Genomic DNA, 26,837 nt, shown 5'->3' with positions numbered 1-26,837 from the left:
TCTGCAGTATTTAAATTCCAATGTCCTACAGTCTTACAAGACAATTTTTTAATATGAATCTCCATTGCATGACTTTTTACAGGAAGAATTCACTATTTTTAGTTTATTGCCATTTTCTTACTCCTACCGTGCAGCAGGGCTTGGACTTACTGCTTTTTTTTTTATGACCACTTTCACCATTTCCTTTTTGCTAGCATGCCCAGTTGCAACAGTGGTTTCTGCAATGCCAGGCTGCGTGCATGAAAACTAAGAACTACATCTTACTCTTAGCCATTAGCAAAATGACTTAGGGCAAGCAAGCAATATGTTTTAACTATTGCTGATCACACATTTTCTGAAATAGTTAATAGAATATTTCATATCCTATTAGAGGTATCATGAGCCAGTCATGCAATTTTATATATAGAAAAGCTTATTATTACTGAGAAGCCAGCCCTCCCCTGGCCCGCATCCCCCGGCACAGGATAATATTATATCAGCAAATTGATGAACATTTGAACAACCCCACCTTTTGGAGTGTACAAAGAGGAGCCAATCTATGCAAAGACACTGTGGGAGAAAAGGTCTCATTTTAGTTTTGGCAGAGGAGGTTTATAAATTGCCTGGGCTCTCACTGCTAACCTCACCTTGCCTTGTCAATCCTTTTCCTAGCTCAAATCACTAGAAGTTCTGCAATAAATCAGAGGCTAAATCCTAAAAGACATTTTAGAGACAGATTCTCAGCACAGAAGAAATTACATCCAGATAATGAGTTACAACTTTAAAGCCCTGGGCAAATCTGTTGCAAGAATGAGCTGCAACCATAGTCAAAGAGAGGGGCAGCGGTGGCAGACCGAGCAGGCAGGATACCAATGCTGAGTAAGCACAAAGACCACGCTCTGGCCACTGCCACCGTCCCCCCAGCTTGGTGACCTGGAGCAGCACACAGCAAGGAAGTAGCTGTGACTCCTGGGTTGGTGGCTGCCCGCCTCGCAGGGCAGCTGACCACTGATACCCACTGCCACAACCACACACTCGGGCCACAGCTCCTCCCACTGTGACCACAGTCCCCAGAGGATGCTCGCACCAGTCACAGCTTTAGGAGTTGCCCAATACCCAGTTGGTGGATTGAGCCATGAAAGACTGCGTTGAGATTAACGCGTAGAAAAATATTACGATGAACATGGAAGAAAAAGCATTGCATTATTTCAAAAGTATACGTTGTCTACCATCAGGTCTATGACACAGCCATTTTATGTTCCTATTTCATATCCAAAAGCGTCCCTCATTGCATAAATATTCATTGCCTGTCCTTCTTGGTCTCATTTTAGATAAATAAAGATCTCTGCAGCAAGGCTCTGTTTTGAATTATTTACTATTTTATCTGCATGCTTACCAAAGGAATGAGTTCATTAACACAGAAACAGAGGAGAACTACCAGCCTAGTATTTTCAAGGCACTAACCAAACAATTCAACATTGGCCAACAAAAAAGTTCCAGGAATTACTTCTAAAATCTTACAGGAACAGACATTTCAGGAAAAAAACCTTGGCTGATTTTAAAATCTCACTAATATCTTCTAAAGAATTGCTATATGTACCCCAAAATTAATTATGTTTTAATTAATGCATATGGAGAAACTTTCCAGCAAACACACAAATTTGTATTTACATTTTAGCAAGTTGCCAGCGCCCCCCTCTCCCAACAGGCCTGGGCATGAAACTAAAGTCACAAATTAGGGTCACCTTTCCCCATGTATTGTCAGCAAATCAATTTGTGACGCGTTTCAACCAGGACTCATACATAAATTAGGCTGTCTGCAATTGATTCACGGGAGAAACCCTCGAGCAGTGGAGCAGAACACCAATAAAATCTTACAATTAACTTGAGAATTGCCTTTTGTTCTGTCCCAGTGGTCCTTTTATTCTTCAGTTGCAGAAAACATATCATACAGATGCTGCCTTGTAACAGATCTATATGAATATTTAAAATTGCTTCTTGAAAACGAAAGCTAATTATATATGATGGAAAATACATACAGAAGAATTATATGCTGCATAATGGCCAGATTAAATGCTTGTGTTTCAGTAGCTAAGTATTTCATTTTGAAGGAGAGGATTGGAAAAAGAAAGGCACAAGCGTGTGCTCTGTCTATATACTCAGAAAAAGCAGAAAGAGAGAATATGACATCTGGATGTTTGAGAATTCATTCACAACACATCAAGAAGGTGTAGCTCTGAAAGGAAAGTAGCGGTGTTACAGCTTAAAGCTGTTCAGCCCAGCAGGGCTCGGAGCCCTTACAGGTATATTCAAAGCCTAGCATGGCTTTGCCCTGCAGAAATTCAAACCCAAACAATGTTCCTGCAGCTAAAGCATCACTCAAGCTCTCAAATTAAAAGGTGTATTTCATGGCATGTCCAGACATGGGGAACTCAGACACTGCGTTCAGTGCTGTCGTTAATCTTGGCCTTAATGTACAGCCAGTGTACTAGCTACTCCTGCTTCCCTAACTCTGTTACCTGAGCTCCCTCCACACCAGGTGCTTGGAGATCAGTGGCCAAGAGCCCTACATCTGTGAACCCCACATCGCCTCCAGGTGGGAGGCAGCATCAGAGACAGTCTTCAGAGCCAATACTGCAAACCAGCTGTTATCTGTAAAGAAAATATAAGCAGCCAAGCCTTGGCTATTTTATTCAGGGTCAACTCAATTGCTTGGCAAAATTTAAACATAGAAGTATTTTGTCAAAGATGAAGACTGAAATGGACACTATCAACATTAAAGTTAATAGTAAAGGTTCTCCTTGGCTGCTGTGGGAATGCAGCTTGCTGGTGAGACAGGTCAGGAGCTAAAGCCCCACCACAAGGCTGGCATGGAGAGCAAGCTAAGAACTGCTTCTTCACCTGATTTACTGCTGGACATAGCTCCAGAGCTGCTCAGACCAGCTGCTCCAGGTAACATGTTCATCCTCCTCTCCTCTTCCCTGCTCAGCATCCTTCCTGGTATTCCCTGGCTCTGCAGTTAACATGTCTGGTGTGTACTCTGAGTAGGGTAAGTTCTGGGTTTTAAGCCTTCAGCTGCTTCCATGTACAGCAAGATATATGTTTAGCAACTGTATAACTGGAGAATAGCAATGGTGCCGATGTGTTTCAAGGCTTGTTATTACTCTTATCAGATCTGTACATGGCTGACACCCCGCACTGGCAGGTTCAATGGGGCTCGGAGCTGCCAAGACTGAAAGAAGAAATTGTTTCCAATGACAGTGGTGAAGCACTGGCTCAGGTTGTGCAGAGATGTGGTAGATGTCCCATCTATGGAAACTTCAATGTCATGTTGGACGGGGCCCTTAGCAACCTGACCTAGTGGAAGATGTCCCTGTCCGTGGCAGGGGGTTGGACTAGATGAGCTTTAGAGGTCCCTTCCAACTTAAACCATTCTATGAGACTATGATTCTACGAAACCTCCTCCTCCCAGCACACACAGGCACAGTTTGGAGGCAGTGCCAGAGGGACTGTGTCAGCTTCTGACTGCTGCTAAAATACAAAGGGTTTGATAGCACAAGACTACACGTTCTTATACCTTTTGTCTTCCTGCCACCCCACTTGTTCCTACTTACGCCAACACAACCACACATCATACTGCCAACTGATCAGGTTAAAATGAGGAGGAGAAGGAAAGAAAGATTTTTTTTTTTTATTATTTCTTAAGTCTGAACCAATTTAATGATCAAACTCACAAGCATAGCCCTAACAGTGGCTGAGCCAGTGAAACTGAGGTGCCTACATACTGTAAAGCAGGCAGAGGCAAAGAACTGCAGAGCAGCAGCAGTAAATGCAGGGCAGGGCATGTCACACTGGAGATGGTATCTGACCCAGCCTGGTCAGGAGTAGCTTGTGATGCCTACAGATGACACACTCACTGCAGGTGCGTTTCCTCATCTCTCTCTGCTTACAGACACTCTCTTTACAGCCTCCCCGGCAGAGCTTGTGCAGCTCTGGACCTCGTTGATGACCTACAGAGATAAATATGTACCTGCTCTTCAAGATGAAATAATGCCTAAAATGGCATAATTCCCCAAGGTTCCCACCACAGGCTCTCTCCTTTCTTTAAGCATAGACTGTTTTATATAACCATGCTCAACCATCTTCTCAACTCCTATTTTGACTCACGTCCATACCTCTGATCTGGTCTACGTGGATCCTCATCTCAACAGAAAGGATGCACCATCCACACCTCCTCTGCCAGCAACAGTGATCACTGCCAAACTACTGGCAACAGCAACAACATTCCTCAGCACCAGAAACCAAAACAGCCCTGGGAAAACGCTCCCCTATCATCTAACAGTCTGTATACACCACTTCACCCTGATCCAGCCGTATCCAGAGTGTCAGAGGAGTCAGAATCTTTCAAAATACAAGAAAGCAACACAACAAATGTCACTGTGGGGATTATTTTTAAAGCTAAAGCAACAGCAATTCTTGCTGTTCAAACTGAGCCACTCATCATGCAAGGTGAGCAGAGGACCACGCTGACTTTGTACATCCCAGGGGCTCACAGAGATAATCCGCTTCAAAACAACATACGCTGCAGTTTACAACAGGCAAAAATCCATACTCTCTGTAGCCTTTTCCCCCCTGCAGCTTCCACTTAGGAAATGAGTCTTTCCTGCTCTCCTTCTCTAATTTTTGGAAAGAAGCACTAGAACTTTAACTGCTAAAAGTTACCGCATAATATTATTTATCACACAATCTAACCCTCTCCTGAGACTGCCAGCAACACACTGAAACAGCTACCGAATCAAATGTTCTCTAAAGAGACGGCCACGTGCTCCTTGTGAAAACCTGCAGCTTCCAACCAAAAGCGCTTCCCATTGACCAGCCAGGCTACCCAGCAAATTAAATGCGTAAGAAACAATTACAAAACTAATGAAGCAAGCCATGCCAGATGTTGAACTTACGCCCCAGGTAATTTCACGTAACACCTGCTTTGTGACTGATGTCGTATTTTAATAACACAGTATGGAAACATGCACAGAGATTCAAAAGTAACATCTGTTTTTATATTTAGCTGCTTGCTGCGCATTCATCAAAAGCCTGATACTCCAATTATTTATTTGAAAGATATTGTTGTCTTGGGGACAGATGGCAGCTCTCTGCTCTTCCAGCTCCCCTGCACTAACAGCTAAAGCAATAGCTGGGCCTGCATTACAGATCTATTGTAGCATTTGTCACTAGTGTTGGGTATTTCTCCTTTCCTGTGACAGTCACTAAATTAGCAGATATATTAACTTTATATAACTAAATATACAGGAGCAACAGCAGCAGCTTTAATTTGAAATAAGGCTTTGGGACATGAAACGCATCTGATTTTCTCATCCATTATTAACTTCTAGACCTGCTAATAAGCCATTTATCTCAAACAAAGACCGTTACCAATGCAAATTTCTGGGGATAGCAAAGCTCTTTACAGCCTACGGTCTCAACAAATAAACTGCATTTACTATAAAAATCATACTAGCAAGTCTCCTATTGATTAGAAATGTAAAATCCAAGCCTGTAGTGTGGTTTATGCAGGCAGCTCTTGGAGACCGCACTGAGTCCCAGGGATGCAGGCACTCCAGCCTGTCCCCAGAAACAGCATCCCTGGTGTGCCAAGTACCCGCAGCCCCAGAACTCCTTCCCATACCCCAGTGAGTTGCTGTGGGAGAGCAGATTGCCACCTCAGGCACAGATTCAGCATTGCCACAAACAGGGCTATAAGCACTAAAACATGCCATTCTTCTGCATTTAGAAAATAAAATCCCTCCTGAATAAGCCATCAGCAACTTTTCATGGCGTAAGAGAGGACTAAGGTTTCTTGGCAGGGGAAAGAAGATTTATCTTTGTTCAAGTCTGAAACAGAAGAATTGGTATCATAAAAGAGGAACAACAACTAAAAAAACATAGCTAACCCCAAGAGGAAAATGCTGATGCAGGCTAGAAAAGCCACCAGATAGAAAAATTACGTTAGTAACAAGCTCTCTAACACCCTGTGCTCTGCAGCAGTCAGAGTAGGTTAAATGCAGAAAGAACTCCTACTGCTTCCCACTAATATTGTCTCTGACAGCAAAACACTGACACTAGATCATGAAGGCAATTCACCACTAAAACCATCTCTGCAGTGAGTTTTCCATCACTTTGGCTCAGCTCAGCACTGGACTAGTAAAATACAAGAAAACCCAATAAAATAGTATTGGGCTGAGCAAGGTCCTTGGAGCATCCTTCATAGTCTGAAGCCCGCTAGATCATTAAGCTTGTCCTGGATATGGAGAAATGAAAATTTATTGGAAGATATGAAACAGAAAAAAACAGATTACTTTCATCTCTCTGGAAAGATGTCCTCCATGAGACACGTGTGATACTAGGAGTCCCAGCAGCCACTCCCCTCCAGCACTCTGCCAAAAATTAACCATTTTCACAGAATGAGAAAAATGAGGGAAGGGACAGGGCAGGGAGACTCAATTTAAATGTTTAAAATGTTTAAATTTCCATTTAAAACCACTGCATAGCATTCAAAATTATTAATGATGGACACATCCTCTTTAAAAAAAAATCAGTAAGTGGAAGCTCAGAGAATATTTTCCAAGTTCAGATCATTGGACACAAATCAGCCAATCTGTTTTAAAAAGAAAGAAAAAATAAAACCCATAAAGACTAAAAAAAGAAACCAGAGTCTGATTAAAAAAGTACTTCAAAATCTCTGAAGGGGAGCATATAACCTGCAGCTGCTTATATTAACATGAATCATTTCTAGGAGTCAAGACTCAAAATTCTGCTTCTTAATGTAGTATTATAACTTTAAAAATCTACCAATCACGTCAAAGAACGGAATGATCAGCAAGAAAACCCCAAACCAAACAACGATACCTGTCCAGGCAACAAAATGTACATAGCTCAAGAGCTGCACAATGGCAGCAAATCTACTAAAAAGAGACTTTAAAAAATTTTTAAAACTTTTATTTTTTACAATTAACTTAAGAAAAAGGAATGAGAGCTTGGACATGTGTTGCAATGTAGTAGAGAGAGACTCAATGTTTTATCACTAGGGAAAGACATGCTTCTTTTCCTCCAGCTGATCCAGTATTATAGATTGACTTCCACTACATGTTTATAAATATCACTAGGAAAGGAAAAAAGGAAAACCAGCTCTCCAGGTATAAATGTTTGTTGTGAAGCTTTGCCCAGAGAGGAAGCAAAGAGCACTCACTTTTGCGGTTCTTGGGCTCTAGAAGCTTCCTCTGCATGCCACAACTCTGCTCTTCTCGTACAGAGGTTTTTCACTCAAAATACACTTTCCCCATCCTTGTTTTCCTTCTCCTGGCTGTCATATAACTATATAACTTGCTCTACCTTTGAAGAGAAGTTTTCATTCAGCAGAACATCTCATTTGGCACTAGTTGGATTTACAAACCCGATTTAGCAACTGGCTAGCCTAGGTTGTATTCAATCAAAGGGCTTAAATCACTCACCCTTTTTCTGCAGATTACAATAAATCCCTGGCACAATGGAATTAAATATGCCAAATGTTTTGGTTTGTTATCTAATTGGCTTTATTGGCTTGAATTAATGATCAGGCACCCTATAAGCAAAGTCTCCTTGCAATGGGACCAAGAAATAGGCAGGCTGGAAGAGGTGATGTACTGATAAGAAAATAACGGCTGAGATTTTGGGTCTAGAAACATGCTGCGCTGCTGTATCTCATTTTCCCTGCATTTACTGATTATTCAAGCATGCAGATACTCTTTAGTTTAAGCTGCATGATATAGACAGTAAGCTTTAAAGATTTTTTACATTAAGCTTAGAAAAAAGTATAAAGCTCTGCACAAGTTTTTTCTTAGCACCACTACTTGCATAGTTAAGCTTAAAAATTGAGCTTTGTAAAAATTGAGTAAAACCTACCAAAGATGATCATGATCTCTGATAACAGAGATAGAGCTGCCTGAACTATCAACAGCTACACTGCTGGAGATGCCCTTTCTGTGTGCCTAACTCACCTCCCATTCATCATCATCATCTCACTTTTACAGCCCTACAAATTTATGGATTCATGTTAGTTCCTCAAGGCTATGACATTCATATTGCAAAGCCTGGCTCCTGATGTGCTAAAAAGATGATCTGTCACCCCTTCATATTACAGCTGGCACTGCAGACCCTTCTCCACAATCACCACTGCAGCCAACTTGGGTATCTCTGGGGTAGATGCAAAAGTACAAGCACCTCTCATACAAGGCCACTTGGCTCACTTTCCTAGTTAATGTGCTCTTCCCATGAGAAACTGGACTGAGTCTCAGCCTGAAGATGCTCTAAAGAGTTCACGTATTGGGGCAAAACCAAAATAAAGCTTAAAAAAACCACTGTAGCACTCCCTTGCCCCAACAAGCCAGTTAACTATCTCCCTTGTTCTTGGTGTTGAGGCTCCACTTGGGGTCTGTGTACAAACCTTATCTACATAGAAATGCAATAAATAAGAATGGTAAAATATCCACCATACAGAGTGAAACTGTTTGAGAAACAGGTTAAAAGAACACAAAAAGGAGACTTAAAATAAAAAACCCACCTTAGAAAAAGTTACTGCTGCTAGCGTTGCCTACTGCCCCATTGAGTTACTTGTTCTCATTTCTGGACTCCCCTCCACTCTCAGTCTTGAGCCTTCCCCTCCTGAAGCATCTCGTGGAAACCTCTGGTCCTGCTGCTGATCCACCTACCTAGCCACTCTCAAGCTGTGCTCTCTAAACCTCCAGCCTTGAGAAAAGCAACAGTTTTCTCAGAAACAATGCTTCCAGTTTCATGCAATTTTGTTTTTCTAACAGAGGAAATAGCTCAAAACAAAACTGAAGGCTTCCAATTTCTTTTATGTTTGATTCAACCCCAAACACACCACTGCTTTGGCTAAGTAACAGTTGTCATAATATTGGTCAGAACCTGCTAAAACACCGTAAGATTGCCTATTTTCCCACTAGAAAATCACTACATTTTTGTACTTACATTTGATAGATAATACAGACAAGCTACATAATGTGCTATAGTTGTTACATTGGCAAAAATGAGGGTTGTGACTCCAGGTGTCTGCAAACAGCTCTTGGTGTCTGCACTACAGAGTAGAGATTTCTTATGCAAGTCAACATAAAGCTTTCCTTAAATAAGGGCTGATGGCTGCATTGTTTTTCCTTTCTCTCCTTGAAGTGACATGACAAAACTTCTGTCCCCAAACATACACCTCTTCTCCATACATCTGCAGGATGACAGTATGCCTTGTGACAGCCAAAGTTTCTGCCTTATGCAGTTCTCTGCTCCTTTCTACTCAGTTCACTCTTAAAGGAAAAATAAGTTATTCTCCCTCCAAGGTATCTCTCTTTGTCCTTGATATCTGAAAAATTCTTTGCAGGCAGAACAACTTGCTGAAATTATTACTTAATTTGATATTAATCTTCACAAATATTTTATTAACAGTATCTTACAACCATGCCCTGCTACAACAAATGGTTCTTCACAGTCAGGGAAGGAACAGGCAATGACAGAATCCTCAGCTGATACTGTAATTTTTTTAATTGTAATTTCACAGAAGAAACAAGGCCTTTTCAAATGCACCCATCGCTGCTCTGCCCCCTTCTTTCCAGCCTCCTCTACCTCCCCAATCATCACTACTTTCCCAAACCGTGGGGGCCCTCCACGGAAAGGCAGGTTACAGAGGGGAGCTCATACCAAAGACAGTGGCTGGCTGGCAGCAGCAAGCGAGTTCAAGAGGACGAAAAATAAAATACACACCAAAGGGTACATTTACAACCTGTTTAGTGCATTAGAGATGTCACTTAGAAATGTGAGAACATCAGAAAAAATATCATATAGTATATGAACAACATTGACAGCATCTCACAAGCAAAGAAAATAATTTCTCTACCTCATGCCTTAAAGAAATTTGAGCTGTTAAAGCCAGAAAATCATCTGCTCTGAAATACCCATTAAAAAAATTAACAAATATAAGGCATAATATACAGTATAATATAGAGCACGTTAAATTTGTTCCATACCTTCAGTCTACATTCACATTACTAATACATGAACATCCAAGAAAATTTAATAATCTTGGAATTTATCAAACAACTCTGTAATAAACACAAAGTAACACAAGAAAAGTCTATGCAAATTTACTGGGTCCTGTAGCCTTAAAAATCTCCAAGCCTCTACATATTTTGAGAGCTAAGATTAAAATAACTTTTATTTAAAAACCAGCCTGTAATGAAATAGTTCTCAGATAAACATGCATTTAGGTCAGTGGCTTCTCCACCATCTCCAAAAAACTGTGCTGTTTACCTAAAACACAGGAATCTCTGCAGTGGAGCTGCTGCATCTTTAGAGAGAATGTATCATTAGATCAGGCAACCAAGGTCATATTATTTGTTTTGTTCTGATGGCTTTGCTAAACAATTACCTCAGGATTTTTCTCTCCTCAGTGCCACCTAAATATAAATAGCAACCTTCAATACAGAAATAGGTTTTCTGGTCAACTGTGGTATTTATTGTGAACTAATAATACTGCAGCTTCTGTAGCAAAGTTCTTCATGAAAACCTTAAGGAAATCAGTCCACGTTACTCACTTCTGCTTAAAACAACATATTTATGCCACCCATTTTGTTGATATCTTAGATGCCAGAGACCTCAGAGCTATAGAAGCCCCAATGTACACTGCTTTAGCAAGAGTAGGTTATCTTCTCATAAATATGCAAGATAACTGCACAGCCGTTACAAGCCTCGTATCCTCTGAATATTCAGAAAAGAGCAAACTTCACCTATTTTAGACCTGCCTCCACAATGTTTTCTCTTACTTTTGACTAGTAAATGTTTCAGCCTACCATGTTATGCATTCGTAAAGGACAAAATTGTGCCAAAGGGTGCAAACTGTCTGAAATGTATGAATCTATTAACAAGAAAGATGGGAAGAGCAATCTTAAGCATTGACAGCATAGGCAACCTAGAGCAATTACAGACATTTCAACATTCACATTCATCTTTGCTCGACTGCCACCCTACAGCACTGCTGGACCATTCAGGTCAAGAAATGTCTAGAAAACAAAAGGAGCTGGCTGGGGGACGTAGAAGGTTTCCCCTGGATAACAGCAGACCTCGCAGTTTATTGCCACTAACCTTCCCACGGTTTTATCTCCAACTCATACGCTGAAGAAGTTTAACGGCACATGTGTTCTGCTCACAGGTTTTAAACCATAGAATCATAGAATAAACAGGTTGGAAGAGATCCACCGGATCATCGAATCCAACCATTCCTATCAAACACTAAACCATGCCCCTCAGCACCTCGTCCACCCGTGCCTTAAACACCTCCAGGGAAGGTGATTCAATCTCTGATAATCACAATCTGATTTATTAAAAATGATAGAAGTCATTAAGCCACAATGAATATCTGCATACACATGCCAAGCTTTAAATGCCAACCCTTTTTACAAGAGCCCCTGTTCAACAAAAGAGGTTTAAAATGCTAATGCACAACACAGGGCTAAAGCCAAGTACGCATCATGTTAGTCAACCAAAGGGCACCTTACAAAAGCTACATTCTAAAGCCGATTTAAATATGCAGTGGCATTCCTCCAACTGCCTTCCTGCCAGCAGGACTCCTCCCCAGGAGCAGAATTTGGCATGCCTCTGTCGAGCCTCACAAGGTTCCTGCTGGTCCTTCCCTCCAGAGGGTCTAGGTCCCTCTGGATGACAGCAGAGGCATCAAGGCCTACCAGTCACCCTTACAGCTGAGTACTGTTTGCAAACTGGGCACAGATGTGCCCTGCTCCATTGCCCAGCCTTGGCATTTTAGTAGGGTAGGAGAAGAGTATATAAAATTTATGTAAAGCCTCCACATCTACAAATTGCTTCCACTGGTCCCAATACACTCCATAGTGATATTTACCAACTCAGAAACGAGAGCAGGAGAGTGAGCTTTGCTTGCCCCCCAAAAGAGGAGAGAATTATAAATTAAATACCATCTCTATATTTAGAAAATAAGATTTTTCCACTGTTGTTATAATTATGCAAATGTCTTAACTTTTTGAGCTTCCTTGGATAAATAAGGGTTATCTGCAGAAGAAAACCCAAAACCTAAACATAGCACATTCTCTCTTACATAAACAGCTGTATTGAAGAGCTATAGCTTAAGAAAATCTTCCCAGGAAAATCCAGTCACTCACTGCTGTCACCCTTGAGCTGTACCACCTCTGCATCCACAACACTCCCCAATCCACTCATTTCCTAACTCCCACCTAGTCCTAGTGCCAGGGAATTTAGAGACTTTTTTTGGTTTGTTTGTTTGCATTATTTAAAGTAATATATTTTTCTCATCAGAGCTTTACAGAATGAAAGTTGGAAGATGCTGCATGACCTTCTTACATGAGAGAGATTTACACTTGACCTTCTATTTTCCTTCCTGGATATTTATATCCATTTGGCCCAGAAAACTGAACAACAGTATGATACACATAATGACCTGCTAAGGTGAAGCTTAGATTCTTCTCCTAAAAGTGTACTTAACGTTTTTTCTTCAAGAATAACTACAGTGATAAATGATAAATGTTCAGTTTTGCCCCCTTGGCATTTGAACTAGCTAAACTGAGGATTCCAAGAAAAAAATTATTACGTCAATAATTCTAAGATACTGCCTCCAAAGACAAGAAGTAGTATTTCAAACACACAAACAAAATTAATCACACAGAAAGCGGGACAGGAGTTGGACTCAATGATCCTTGTGGGTCCCTTCCAACTCAGGACATTCTATGATTCTATGAAATTACAGAGCCTGAGAGGTAACAGCTTTAAAACCTAGCGCACCAGTGTTTTGAACAGCAATGGGCTTGACTCAACTTTGCTGTGACCCCTGGAAAAGGAGAATGTTCACACGTAATGTCTAAAAGGCATATATGGATCAGGTACTTGGAAAACACTGAGTAGTTATATACAAATAACTGTCAACGAATACTTTCATGATGCGTGAATGCTCATATCTAAGGCATATTTAGGATTTTTATTTGTCTTTATATGTTTACAATCTTTAATTCCTTTTAATCAATGTGAAATATAGCTTATCTGACAGTAAAACAATTTTTATTCAGTAATAAGGCAGCATCATACATATGAGAAAAGCAAGACACCAAAGGTAGCTGGGGAAAAGGTAAAGGATTACTTTTCAGATGAGAAGAAAAACTTTAATAGAGGCAAGCTGTTGCTTTCCAAAGAAGGTGAACATATGCGGTTATCTGCAGCTCATTTGAACAGGAAACACTTGAATAATCATTTGCATTGCAGAATAGATCCACACTGAAGTCATAGAATCACCAGGTTGGAAGTGACCCACCGGATCATCGAGTCCAACCATTCCCACCAATCTCTAAACCATAGAATCATAGAATCACCAGGTTGGAAGAGAAGTCAGACCGGAGAGTAAAGACACCATACTCAAATTTTCTTCATTGTGAAAACATTTGAGTTACTTAGTTGTATTATTTAATTGTGAATAACTTCAGAAAAAAATGGCTTTGAATCCACCTGCTGGAATCCACTTAGATATAATCCAAAATGGGGATTCCTTAATTGCAACATGTACATCTACTTATGGGAAAGACTGTATCAATACAGTGGAAGCAGCCTAATACACACATGCTCCTGATTATGGAAGTAGTAAGCCTATAATACTTTTTTATTCCATTCTTGTTAACCAAAGGATTATGATCCATTCCCATCACTGTGTTTTTCTAACCACTTAGGCTAATACAGCCAATGCATATTTATTGAAATCCTTCATGCAAACCCAGCAAAGCCCTTGAAATTTAAGCCAAAAGTATTAAAATTATCTTTAAGTCTTCTTTGGGGCTGTTTTAGATGCGCATTTTATATAGTCTCATCAGTAATGTAATAATCTAGAATAATCCTGAGGACTCAAACGCAAATTCACAGAGCATTCTCAATAAATGTTCAAGATTATCTGTAAATGCTATGGCTTGATGTTAACCGGGGAACAGTTCTTTTGATAAATGCAACTTCAAACACTTGTGCAAAGTCTAATATTAATACACTTGCAAAGTGTCCTAGGAAACTAGCTTGTTCATATGAAGTACAACCTAAGATTATAGCAATCATTAAATAACTTTATTTATGAAGTGTGGCCAGAGATTCTTCTCCATCTCTTAATGACAGGAAACTATACTGGACCGTAAATGGGAATGCTAGGCAGGGTTCGACTATACTGACTTTTGATTAAAAAAGGAAAACGTTTTATTTACTTAGGTATTACCTGTCCAAGTAGTATCTAAGGCTGAATCTCTTCAGCAAAGCATGAGATCCACAAATTATGTATAATTCAGTCAAATCACCGTTTTATCAAACCTGAGAACTTCCAAATCTGTATTTCTAAATATTCTTTAATTGTCAATATTTGTTTAAAGCAATTGTTTACTTTGCAATGAAGGAAATTTAATACTTGGTTTTAATACCACAGAGGCAATGATAATTTTTAAAGTAATAGGCTTGAATGATAAAAATTACTTATATTCAATACCCATCCTATCTACACATTCTGAAAAAAACCCTACACTTTCTCAGGAAGGAAATGGCATATGGTGCTGATTGATCCCCCTGTTAACATTTTTCCATGTATAAATAAACAGAGGAAAACCATCACATGCTTCAAATATTAATAAAGGCAGGAAAGGGGCAGAGGTCATGTCTTCATTAGCAACTCCAAGTTCTCCCTTCTAGGAAAGGCAGATCTAACGTACTGAAATACATTTCTTGAAAATAACCTAATGCTAAGATTACACTTATGAAAAAAAAATTAGTACGTTTTTCTGAGAAATGCTCACTTGTTATCTCCTTGAATTCACAGAAAATCTTGGAAATTCTTTTTATATGCTATAGGGCAAGCAGTACTTCCCAAATTATGTAGCGGGCTAAAAATATTTCACCAAGTTCCCTCAAAGTCTAATGTTTCTATGAGAAAAGTAGTTTACTTACAGATAAATTCACAGTATCCATATCTATAATTTGAAACCAGTTCAGATTTACTTCTAAACATCATATGTGCGTGAGACACCACATCAAGTCTTTAGATCAGGTATAAAGGTACTTGTGGAAGGGTAAAGATCCTGTATCTTGGATCTGAAGTATGGTGCTTCGGTACTTGGGATAATTTCATTGAGCAACTTCAAGTGCCTTTAACTACATAAAAACGTACGGATACAGGTTTTCAAACCAAAAAAATATGAGCGCTGTGTTAAGCCAGAAGATAGACCCAGAACTCCAACCATCCAGACCGACAGGTGCTAGTATTGGGAGACTCATGTGTTTCCACACACCAATATGATGAACTAAAATAAAATGAACTTTTATCTGTTAAAATATCTAAGCCTTCATTTATAATATACACACAGAAATCCAAACAGGGTAGTGTCTTCATCTATCACTCTTGACTCCTATTCCTTTTCCATTTGCTGGTTGCAGGCTCTTGTCTACTCTCCATCTTTATCCTTTCTCTCATCAACACAGATCAATAATTAAAATGCAGGAGCCAGAAATAAGATTAAATCTCTAATCTCCACCCGAACCCATGTTTAAGAAGTCCCTGCCACTAACAGGAATTAAAGGAGGAAATGAAGGAAGGAGGTCACCCCAGCACAGCCCCAATGCTTGTGGCACAGCCCAGTGTCCCAGCTCAGGAATAGCTGATTAATAAATAATCATGCTGATGGGGTAATAGTACCTCCATTGCATAGGACTCACCCCTCTGCCCAAAGAAAAATTAAAGCAAAATTTAAGAAGAAAAAAAAAGGCATGGTATAGTTTGCCAAGGGAACCTCACTTTCCATTAGAAACAGTAAGATGTCTTGGAAATTTTACATTTCACATTTATCAGTTAGGCTAAGCAGAAGCTGTGTAAAATAGGTGTTACTAAAATGCCATATGGAATATCATATGGTATTTTCCTACATAGTTCAGTTTCTTAGCTAAAGAGGACATGGAATGGTAATTCTATGCAAAACAAGCTCTGACTCAACAGCACACTACTTGTGTAATTATCAAATTCCCCATTTTTATTTATATGTTTTTGAGTTCTGTTAAATAGTTTAAATTCTTAATAACATCTTGATTAAAAAATAGCAGTTTAACAGTTTTTAGTATAAAGAGTTAAAAGTGCACTGAAACCTTGAGAACTGTCAAAGGAGCCCAATATGAAAAATAAGCTTTTCACTTGAAGAAAATGACTGGATATATGGCTACTTCCTCCAATGTCTTAAAATAAACCCCAGAAAACTAGACCTTAACCTTCACTTACATAGTCAAGGTGTTCTAATTTATACACAGCCTTTTATACAGGCTTCACTGGGGCTTCATGCAGCATTGAGGACTGCAGAAAACATTTTTTTTCCAGTTTTCAATCTTTCCTATAGTAGCTTTATGAATGTGATTAATGCTGTACTGCTTCTCTATTTTATTGCTTAATCCCATTTATTTCTCTTGAACAAACTGTACAGGCTTACAAGTAGCTGAGCATTAGAGAAATAGCCATTGCTATTTGCTTTTATTTATCAGAAACTTTGAAACAAGGATGTGCTAGCACTGCAATCAGACACTAATAATAATTCTTGGCTGCAACAAAATTTGAAATCTCTTGTCTTCCCAGAAGAGGCCCTTATATTTTCACTGGTTGCTATGGTGATGTTGCAGTATAGCCGCTATGAATTTCCATAGTTTCCCACCTGGTCATAGTATAAATTGGGGAGAGGTCGGCGGGGTACAAGTCCCTCACCAAGTCCTATCCACTCACAATATAAAAGCAAACCACTGTCTTCTGCCAGGGCATTCAGGACAGGACCACAAAGCTACAACCAGCTGATGTTACACATGCTACCAGGAGCCAACGCATCCAATAGCAGGGGAAATGCTGCCAAGCACAAACCTCTACCCTTGCAGGAGGGGTTCACCGGAGATTTCTCTCCAGTTGCTTCATGTAGGCTCCAAGTCAGAATATTTTCCTAATATTTTCTTATTCTCTAGTTTCCCACTGACAAGACAAGATCTGCATTGCTGCTGTTGTTCTCCACAACTTGGACATACTAAAATATTTATTTCAGAACGTTCTCCATTATTCCAGCAAATTTAGTGCCGAATCAAAGAAGAAAACACACTTATTCACATTATTCACATTACATTAATTTCCAGTCAGGCTTCCTTTTGGCATACCCCAAGCAAGCATTTGCTCCTTTCAGAAAAGGTAAGACTTTGGACACTATTACTAAGAGTTCTCATGTAGGACAACCGGTTTCAACTCATAAGTTCAGGTAGACAAAGGCCCCATCCAACCCGGCCTTGAACATCTCCCAGGATGAGGCATCTACAACTTCCCTGGCTAACCTTTTCCAGTGTCTCACCACTGTCATTGTGAAGAAATCGTTCCTTATGTTTAGTCTAAATCTGCCCCTCTCCAGTTTATACCCATTGCTCCAAGTCCTATCACTACAAATTATTTGGCTTTCAGATTACAAAGTCCAAAATGACAACTCGCACTTTATCCTAGGGTTACGCTTTTTCAATAGAAAATATTTCACTGAATTAAGAGAAGGCAGAGTTGTGCCAACTTCTCCAACAATTCCTGATGCCAAACTTGAAATAATTGTGTGCCAAGACACACTTACGAATTTACGAGTCAAAAAAAAACCCACAAAGCAAAAAACCCCCAACAAGCTGTGTATTTCATTTTGGTTCTCTTCCTTTCATAGTACTGAGAAGTCATCTGAAACCAGTGGAGTCACTGGGAGAATAGCTAATGATTTTAAACCGTTTTATATATTCTTAATGAGCTGGTTTGCATGTGCAGTTCCTTGCAGCAACGTGTTGCTTGTACCAATCTGCCATAATGCCCTTCGAATACAAATGGGGGGGCTTAACAGACATTGAAAATATAAATCAATGAAGTAAGGTGCTTCCTTCCCTTTTCTATTCACATTTAAAAAAAAAAAAAGAGGTCAAATTCATTCAGTTGAAGCTGACTAAAACCATGTATTTAGGTTATTCTGCACATCCAGCACTGTCAGCACAATGCGCAGATGCCCGACTGAGCTTCAGCATAGAACCCCTCATCTTGCTGAGCCTTAGCACGATGAGTAAAAGCATGCCTAGCAAGCCCAGTAACACAGCAGTAATATAAATAATAATATAATGTAAATAATAATAAAACGTAATATACTGGAAATCACATGGCATAATAAATGCTATTGGGAAGATACTAAAGAACCTAAAGGAAAAGAAGTCCCTAGCACTGAAACAAGAATGCCACTGCTGAACCCAACCACAGACAAGGCTCTTGGGGCTACTACACCTCCCCTTAACATACAGAGCCCAGAGTTGGTTTGTTTGAAACATTAAGGTCTTCCTCTGCAAGCCAAGCTGACAGCAAACATATGTTCAAATACTGCCAATTCAGGCAGTGAAGCCCAAACAGATATATTGTAATAACTGTAATATTTTCTATTTTGTATTTCAGTTGTGCACAGATGGAGTTATAGAAAGTGTCCATGTCAATTAGCATCACATGGACTTTAGAGCTGCTTTTGTGAAAGAGACAAACACCGCACAAGGTTATAATTGTGAATAACCACCTGAAAGGTAGATTTCCCACAATTTATGATACCAAGATCTTTTTTGACCCCGTAGGCTAAAAGCAAATGAAATGGAAAGGTTCTTCATCCTCCAGATCTGGTTTATACCATTTCAACACCCCTGGTACATTATTCTGTGCATGCCATTCCCCTTTTCATCCCAGCTTTGTCTGCCAGCTGTGAAGATAGCTTTACATCTTGGACCGCAGTTGACTATATTCAATTATTGCTGTAGCTTGACATGAGAAACAGTGCGTTTCTGTTTCTGCCATTTCCTCACTCCATTCCAGCACAGGTTTAGCTGTGACTGATGTTTTCTCCTATTCATTCCTGATTTAGTCAGTATGGGTTTATTAATTGGTACAGCAACCTCAAACTATTTTGAAAAATCTTACAGGGAGAAAACCAGCAAAGTTCTTCTAAAATTATAAAGGTCTTTGCACTGTGTATAAGCCACAGTACAATTTAGGTCTCCAACTAGGGAGAGATTTAGCCCTGATACCTGGACCCCACCAGAATCCAAGCTCCTGTAACATACTGAATTTCCTTTTTACCACCTTAGCACTGACGTGTAGATTTAAGGTGCCAAGAGCTGTGGCATACAACTGCTCTTTGAATCAAACTCTTCTGATGAGTAGAGTTCACTCAGACCACTACTGCCATGGCCTTTACCTCCACTAACATGATCCAGTTGAATATAGCCTAAGCCAACAACAAAAGGAACAGGAAAAAGGTTGATCCAATTTTCCCTCATGTCTGCAGATGCTCTCAGCAACCTCCTTCTTCCTCTAGATAACTCCCTCTACAGTCACATCAACACCACAATTTCCAGGAAAGTACCATATTCCTGCCTCCAGTTGGCATGACTCCTTCAGAATTAGCAGAATGTCCTTCAAGAAAGGCTAAAGCTAAGGAGGAGTTCCAAAACTTTCATATTCATTTTCACTCTACACTTTTCCCCCATAATCTAATTGCTTCATTTAGTGTATTTAAGACAAAAAGGCAGAACTACAAAGAGATCCACAAACCAGGCAGTTCTTGCATATAACCCCCAGCCTCATTAAGCCAAGTGAAAGTAAAGTAATTTTAAAGCAATTCCATCGTTCACTAGAAATTGCCATCATCACTTGGACTTCTAGAAGCAACCCAATTGCATACAGAACCCAGCAGATTCCTAGAAGATGGAAGCATATCTCCAGGCGTTGCAGTTCAGACAGAAGAGAAGCCATTAGCAGACAGAGCTGCTTCCTCTGAGCAATGGTTTGTTATTTCAGCTCAGACTCAAACCTGTTTAACACCTACCTAGTAATCCTCAAAAAGCTACCTTGAGAAAGAAATTTTACAGTTTTGTGGCGGAAATAACTATTCACCAGAATAATTCTGAGAGCTCAAAACCCTGCATTTTCCCTTTATGCAACAAAGAAGTGAAAGAAATCATGTATCCTCAGAACAGTGTAATCCTTCTGGAGAAAAGAGTTGCTGTATTTTCCCACCGGTGCCTGGAACAGGCAGAAGTGGAAGCTGGTGACTAAAGGAACAACTAAGTATATCTCAAGTAGTCTGGACCCAGAGAGTTCTTTGCCCTGACTGTAATTACTAAACAGCATATTCAGTTTCACTGATGCCTCTATGTGCAATGTAAGTTCATTTACACCTCAAATAACTTCAAAAAGTGCATGTTTGCCACAAATAATGAGAGTTCTTCCTTCCTTTTGCTATAGTCCCTTTTTTGGCCCTTAGTGCAGTAAAACACTGCCTCACTTGTTTCAAATACGTTTGAAGGAAGCAGGTAAAAGAAAAGTATACTGCAAACATACGCGAACAAGAGTAAGAGAAGAAAAAACTTGCACTGGACAGGAGCAGATGGATGACAGTTGGTTTCTGAGATACAGCTCTAATTGTGTATATTTAAGCAAAACCATGAAAACCCACCAAAGAAAGTTCAGCACAGGAAACAGGGCAACCCTGGAACCACCAGGAAGGCTGGTGGCTCCTCTAGGACCTTTACAGGTACGAACACCATGTTCCATCAGAGGTTTAAAGTCCACTTTCAGCTCCAGCTGGGAGGGAAATTACAGCCTGTATAAAGCTGCATTTTGCCATTACTCGTTCATTAATAAAGTCCTGGTAAGTCCTTCTGAACTTGGGTTCGAGTTTTTTGGGGGGATGTTTTTTTTGGGAAGGAGACAAGGAAGATGCTGGTAAGGGCTGGACTTCAATCAAAAAATGGCAACATGATATTTAATCAGCAGAAAATTTCAAGTAATAAAGTAAGGTTGCCAGCCTCACTTGAAGGAAGAGGAACTGGCTACTGCTAAGGTAGACTGGAAAATATGATGATAAATAAATCAAGAGACAATGAGACTTCTTGTCCAAATAACAAGCAAAGATGACAGTGAGGGAGGCAAACCCTTCTGGATACCCATGGCTGTAGACTATGAAAAGCTGATGCTCTACAAATCAGCCTTGAACCTCCCTCACTCTTATATTTTCCATTTGTTCCATCCACTATTAAAAAACAAGTGCTTTTTCTTTTGCTCATTAATTAAGAAGTGCACAAACATATGCTAATTTGAAGCAGTTTCATTCAGGAGTAGCAGTCTGGCAAGAGGCAGTGCCTGATGGAAAATCCAGGTATTGATTTTCCTATAGGTTGTTGTCATCACTAATGCTGCCTACAAATAAATGACCTCAAGAATATTTGCTTTCCAATGAAAACTGGTGTCAACAACAGCATGCATTTCCTGTCTTACATCCTGCAGAATAAAAAGATATTTTATTATTTTATGATTTAAAATCATCACTGGAATTCCTGACAGCATTACTATTGATAAAATGTACATGTATCTTAAATCCCTTGCAAAACACTGAACATCCAATGCCAGTTAGAATTCAAATTTGTATAAATTCTTTTTCAAACGTGGTATTTGAAAGAATTGCTACTCATGAATGCATTTACTAAGGAGCAGAAGAAAAACTGTATGCGATTAATAGTACAATAATAATAGCAATAATATAGGAGCATGCTCTTGAGAAATATTTAGCACAAGCGAGTTTTTAGTGCCATTCAGAGTATTTACAGCAGATTTTATTATAGTTGACAAAAGCATAATTTTGCAAGGATTTATAAGAACATTTGCTTCTCTTCTTTACATTTCAAGTTGGATTTTTGCATAAGGGAATGTTTTTCTTTGAGGCCACGGATGAAGAAAAGGGAGACTGTTCCCCTACCAGCCCTTGACAGCTTTCTCTAAGACACCATGTGTTTAAAACACAGAGCAGGGTCCCATTCTGGAACCTCCTTCTTTGTGGAACGTGAAACATGTAACAAAACTGTGTAGTTGCCCACCATATTTAGAGATCCTGGGTTATTTAATCCAAAAATATTATTTGCTGGAAAATACACCTTGGTCAAATGTGGGCTGTGACCCTCAGAATAGCTTTTTGGACTGAGATTGTATCCTGGACCTAATATGAAAGAGAATGATATTTCTATTTTGGAAGTGAAAAGGTATGTTAACTTAAAAAACTATTGGTACCGGACACTCAGTTCAAAATCTGCAAAATTTATTTTCATGAACACAACAGCAGACAACAGCAAGGGCAGAGCCTACAACCTGGTACCAGCAACATTCACCAAAATAACAGGGTAGGAAAGCTTCTCCCACTGTAAAACCAGTTGTTTTGTGAGCAGGCAGATTCTTATTTTTTTTTTTTTTTAATAAAAACTGACATTTTTTTTCTGCCCCAGTGTTTATTATGGCAGCCTCTGAAAATAGGAAGCTGGCAAGAGCTCTGCGTCTGCCTTAGCCATCTGTTTCTGCTTACTGGAAACCTGCTGGTAGCCCAGACTCACATGAAGGATGCACAAACACCTCCTCTTCTGCGCTTCAGACAGCCTCCGTGTCCCATTATTCACTTAGGCGACATCTAGGTCACTTATTTCACATTACACATTAAGGATAAGATACAAGCAGGGGTGTCTGGGGGAAGATTGTAAGGACGGGTGAAAAGCATGTTTTACACCAGAGAAGGAGCATAAACCAAGGCACAATAAAGTTCCCAGGAAAGGCTCTGTCCCTCTCCAAGGAATTATGGGAACACTAAGGGGTCCCAAGGTCCCAGACACAGCATACGTACATGCTGGGCTTGCTAATCCAATCTTGACGCTTGGATGCTGCACGGCAGCTCTCAAGCTTTTACCAAGGAATATTACAGCAATAATTTGTTATTCCAAAATACAACCCCCTCCTAGTTCCACTTATCCACAGAACAACTAAGCAACTGCATATGGATACTGTAAACCTCAAGGCTCATTTCAGAAGATAAATTTTCTTTTCATATGGAAAAGAAGTTGAAGTTTTCACCACAAGTGCAATTTTATAAGTATTGAGCCATATTTTTATGCATCATAGTATATTCCCATTACTTCTTCTGTAAAAATACACTCTGAGTGTGATACTGCTAATTAAACAGTAACTTTTTAATAAGAGAATTATAAAACTTTCAGATGAGCTCAGATTCCCTTAGGCTACAGAAACATAAACACTTAATTTTAGTTTCTATCAGATACAGAAAGACCCTAAAAATTACTTAAATGACACTTTCAGCTTCAGAGGATATGGAACTAAACCGGTCAACCTTAGTTCCTTCTAATAACCCTTTCTGATGAAACAGGTTTAAAATAGCATCACCGAAAACTCCTGTAGGAAAGCAGCATAATTTATGAGTGCACAGGTACTAATAGTTTTACTTCTTCTGTTTGTTTGTTTGTTTTGCATTTTCATTTATATTTTGAGTAATCGTTTACCACATTGTAACAAATGAACTTCTCTAAGCCAAGGAATCTTTCAAAGCAGTGAACAAACATTTAAGACCACTTTCCTAGTTTTCTACATTTCCTGGTCCAGGGTATATTATCTCAATCCCCACCCCATATGCATTCTGGACCACAATCACTCCAAGTACAAATACACACTTGTACTTTTAAGCCCAAATCATAGTACCAGCTTCATAAAGAGTCGTCACATACATGTATATTTTAGTGTGAAAAAACATAGGCCCAAGAGATTAAGGGAGGAGAGCCCCAAAATTATATTTCCAACTCTTTTCAGCCAAGTAATTCATCCTTTGCTGTTCCATATTCCTCCCACTCACTTTTAATGTTTTTTTAATATTCCTGGAGAGATTATTTCAGGTCGATCAATAGACAGCCTGCTAGAAGAAATTTTGATTAATTTTCAGTTTTTTAACCTAGATACCCTACTTAAGTTATATTTCAGCAAGACCTTTATATTTGAGGTGATTCTTCCACTGCCGCAGTCCATCCTCATGTCCCTGCCAGTCCCTCGCTGCCTCCCCACACTCCCAGCCTTGCAGATTTACCCCTGCATGGCAAACAGGGAGGCACACAACATCTCCTCTGTTTTTCCTTGTTGGTCCCAAAGACAACATAGATCTAGAAATACACTTCATTCAAGTGCATTACACAAACTGATGATTTTAATTTTCCTTTATTTACCTGCTTTCCACCTGATGCAGAGCCCAAAAACAAACGCCACTGCCCCACGGGATCCATTTTTTTTCAGATCAGCTGAACACTGCTCTCTGTCAAACTCGTCTTTGAGACTATATCAGCCAAAAAAGTGTGAGCTTTTTTATAGGATAATTCAGTGTGCTGGCACAGTCCCACTCTGCTGATGGAAACTCTGTTGAATATTTTGCTTGTGGCTTTAGCACGTGGTAAGTGTTCATCGCACGGATTCAATAGAAAAACCTGAGAGGTTCTGGCTATGTAATAACATTAAGATTTTCCTCCTGTGACTGGAAAAGGAAACATTCTGGCTGATCAATGACTGGTTGAAGCCATGACAAAGTGAAGTGTCCATTGCAACAGAGCAGCCACTGAGAACATGGTTATGTATTTCTATCCCAGGAAGAATATCTACTTGTGGTACAGATGAAAAAAATATTCAACATGCAGTACTCAGCCTCATCACTTCCTATTTACAAATACTGGGGGAGAGGGGAAGGGGAAATTACAGGAAATTTTTTTTTTCTGCAATTTTCCCTCTTGCCTGCAAGTGCACTGTCAGCAAACTCCCATGCCAGCTGCCTCCCCTGGCCGTGGGAAAAAACAGCTTGAGAAACTGAGGCTCAACTTCTTTAAACTTAATTAACTGCTGGCGTTACTGCACTGCTCACATTGCTCAGGTGCCTTAGCTCTCTGCCCCTCAAAGTAGGTTCCTGCAATCTCTTTGCATGGGATTAAATTCAAAATCCTTTATATTTGAGGTGATTCTTCCACCTACATTATTTTTTCATACGTGCAGATAAACATCCCATGAGAAGAATAGAAGAGAAATTTCTTGTTTGAAAAAGATGCACAAGACTGAGATAGCAGATGCCTTTGGAAAAAAAGTTAATCAGGTTTTATCTCCAAGTCAGGGTAATTTTAGACATATTCTAAAATTCAGAGTCCAGCAGGCTCAGGAGGACTGCCTTTTACAGGCATTTGAAAGAACCAAGAGTCCCACTTGGTGAGACAGCATAGTTAGTTTAAAGCCTACTAGATGTGCAAAAGCAAGGAAATCACTTTCTGGGATGCCACATGAACATACTCACACTCACTTTGAGGGAGTTGGTGGGAAGACGAGAGTTAAGAGTTCACTCATGTGCTTTATGGGACTGTGCGTTTCACCTAACAGCACTAACAAGGCCGTTCTCTTTAGGCATGATTAGCAATTGCCAGTTTTGGAAAACTGAGGAATGTAGCAGACAGATAAACTTGCATTAATGAAGTCTCAAAATCCTGAAGAACTTGAGGCTTCATTAGATGGAAGACCCAAACTGATTTCCTGGCAAGGAATGTTTCCGACAGCTGGAAACCTGACAATGAGTAACTCTGATTTTGCCAGATTCAAGACAAACTCATTCCATCAAGAAAAGAAAACGAGGGTAATTTGCTCGTTTAGCTCCAAGTGCAGCACGCCTGGCAGAACTTCATGCTCCTGCAACAGTGAGGATTATCCCAGGGACATCAACCACAGGAGGCAGTGCCAGGGTGCTGAGGTCTTCTCCCCATCTCACATACTTTTCAATAGCAAAAAAAAAAAAAACTAAACAAAAAAAAATTATTATATATAGAATTAGTATATATACATTCCATATAGAGCAAATGGAACCAGGCTGCATTTACCAGCAGCTCTGCAGTCTGTGCCTGAAACACATCCCTTCCTTTTCCACCACATCACAAAAGCCTGCCCCGTGGCACGCATATTTTGTGCTTATAATCTGCTTTTCCATCTTAAGTCATTAATGTGCAATTTAGTGCAAGTTACCTGTCTCATAAAACTTATCTTAGGCTTATCAGAAGTAGCACCAGAGCAGTTCCCCAAAGAAATCATATTCCCAGTTCTTCTCCCTTCATACTCAAGTGTACCACATATCTTTCCTAAAGGCTACCAAAGAACCAGAGCTGTGTTGCTGATAAATAAGAAAAGAATGGGACTGTAATTTATTGCCAAGCTCCAACTGATTTGACATCTATTCCACTGTTTTAGGTTTTTGGCCATATCATAGAACTAAGGTACATAAACTTATTAGGGGGAAAAAATGAATAAAAAAGATTGCTGGAGAGGAGAGAGCCAAGTTTAATTATCAACAACATTGATGTTAACTCAGCTTAAGTCAATACTAAGTTAATTCTGCCCTTTCAAAATCCAATTGAAAACAATAACTAAACCCAACAACATACAAACCAAACTTGGTTCCAAGACACCTTCTGTCCACAGGTCAAGTAGATCAAAAGGAAACAATATTTGTGGGACAGGAGCAAATTAAGACATAAATATCCTATGAAATGAACCCACCCATACCTAAACAGAAGCTTCCTGGCCATCACCAAAACTGCAAAGAAAGCTTTAAAGCTTCATGGAAACAGCCAAACTCCTTGCCTCCTGGCAACTTCTAGCTGCTCTGTCAGCATCTCCCCTGCCCAGGTCAAAGAAAGAAAATGAAGACATTCACAGACTGATGCAGATGTTTTGCTGCTAAGAACCAGTTCAAAAGCAAAGCACGTTGGAAAACAGCAGGGGTGAAGAAAAGAGAGAAATCTTTTGGTGAAGCTACATAAAATCCTGAGATGTACCTCAAAATTTCTTTATGGAAAAAATA

General features: G+C 39.7%; 1 protein-coding gene across 4 annotated transcripts in view; it reads right to left on the bottom strand.

Annotated features, from left to right (window-relative positions):
- PTPRE (protein tyrosine phosphatase receptor type E) overlaps positions 1 to 26,837 on the bottom strand; it is a 107,382-nt gene that overhangs the window by 52,109 nt on the left and 28,436 nt on the right. Inside the window, exon 1 of one of the 4 annotated variants that reach the window (XM_069864395.1) lies at positions 24,184 to 24,245. The exons of the other annotated variants lie outside the window; for them this stretch is intronic. The gene's annotated coding sequence lies outside the window, so the exon portion shown is untranslated. Of the gene's footprint in view, positions 1 to 24,183; positions 24,246 to 26,837 lie in introns of those variants that run through there. 4 annotated transcript variants of the gene reach the window in all.

The sequence above is a fragment of the Phaenicophaeus curvirostris genome, chromosome 9, assembly GCF_032191515.1.
Source record: "Phaenicophaeus curvirostris isolate KB17595 chromosome 9, BPBGC_Pcur_1.0, whole genome shotgun sequence".
Taxonomy (NCBI): Eukaryota; Metazoa; Chordata; class Aves; order Cuculiformes; family Cuculidae; genus Phaenicophaeus; species Phaenicophaeus curvirostris.
The sequence above is the reverse complement of the archived record's forward strand: the minus strand, read 5'-3'. Positions and strand labels throughout refer to the sequence as shown.